The sequence below is a fragment of the Octodon degus genome, unplaced genomic scaffold (assembly GCF_000260255.1).
Source record: "Octodon degus isolate 3935 unplaced genomic scaffold, OctDeg1.0 scaffold00138, whole genome shotgun sequence".
NCBI classification, from domain to species: Eukaryota; Metazoa; Chordata; class Mammalia; order Rodentia; family Octodontidae; genus Octodon; species Octodon degus.
The window spans coordinates 1620530-1622095 of record NW_004524714.1 but is presented as its reverse complement, the minus strand read 5'-3'; positions in this window follow the sequence as shown (position 1 = coordinate 1622095).

Here is a 1566-nt window from a genome sequence, read left to right as displayed (position 1 = left end):
GAGCACGAGGCCTACAGCACTAGACTCGGTGCTTCAAGTCTGCAGTGCACAGGCAGAACCTCTCTATCCCCTATGGATAACTCGATGGATGACCACTGCAAGCCTACCTTGTAAGCCAGCATAAGATGACCCATGCTTCATTAAGTATAAGAGGAAATCCATGACTAGCCCTTGAGCCCATGTTCTTGGCAGAGCTCCCCTTTCATCCTCGCAATGGTGGACACACCCTTGAAATCCAATCTGCATCATCACACTTGCTCTCCAGTGAGACCTTCCATCTGTGGCCAGCACTATGCAAATCCTGCTGAATGGCCAGTCTGTGGGGTCAGATTGATATTGTCAAGACAGCCGCTCTGTCTGGAGTCTTTTATGGGAGAGGAATACTCAGACTGGCCTGAGTGACCCCTATTTCATCTCTCATTCTCAGTCTCTGATAGTGCTAAACCTATTTCCTCCAAAAATCCAGCCACAGTCCCATCTTTTGGCTTTGCTGCTCTCAAAGCTCCTCCTTGGCCCTATGCTTCCCCTGATCCAGCTTCCAGTTAAGGGCCAAACCATCAGCACATGTTCATTCCCCTATGGACAGATTTTGCCCCTGCAGAGGTTTGCATGTGTGTGTCCTGGGCATTCCCATTAGTTGGAACCTGAGACTTCAGGTGTCAGTACCAACAGGAGGGCATTCAGGAAATGGCTAAACTACCTCTGGTGACTATGTGTGTAAGATGCCTGGGGCTGGAATTAAGACTGTCCTTGCAAGGCAAGAGTAAGTATGGAGATTTTCAACCCAGAACCATCACCACCCTGAATTGAATCTTATGCACAACCATTTGTCCCTAGCCCTGCCCTGTCTCCTAAAGCTTTCAACATCTTCTCTTCACAGTTTGCTCCCCAAGTTGCCCCTGGGGCTTTGCTACTACCTCATCTAAAAGTCATGAAGCCCTAAGTGATGGGCCATACCTCTCTTGCCTTGTCAGGAGACTCCCTCTCTCCCATCTTCAGTGCTTACCTGAGGGCTGTCGGTGGCTACTTCTCTGAATGGCTGGAAATCAGACCACACTGGATGACTACATAAGCACCTTAGTGACAGTTTGGGTTGGGTAGAGCCTCATAATCATGCAGCCACAGGAAAATTGTGTGAAGTTTTGCTTAGATCTAGATAAGAAACTGAATCGATTGCCCTTTATGAAATTCTTGTGCCCACAGTGGAATGAGAAGATCTGTCCACTGCCAGATGCTGCAGAATGGGGCAGCAGAGCCCTGGGTACCCATCTCAACCTGGAACCTCTTCAGCTAACCACATAACATATCCCTTACTATAAGCCAATGGAAACAACACTGATCTCTTACTCATTTGATGCAGACTTCTGACACCATCTAGTGAGCCTGTATCTCAGGGCTCAGCTGCCACATGGGGGCACTGAGCAGGGGCTGTCAATGTCTTGGAATCTTCCTAACCTCAGCCAGTGTGAAAAAGGCAGTGTGGTCTATGTGGGAAAGGGAGACTGAGGACAGTTGTGCCATGTGTCTTCTTTGCACACCCTAACATCAGGCCACATTCTGGGAACA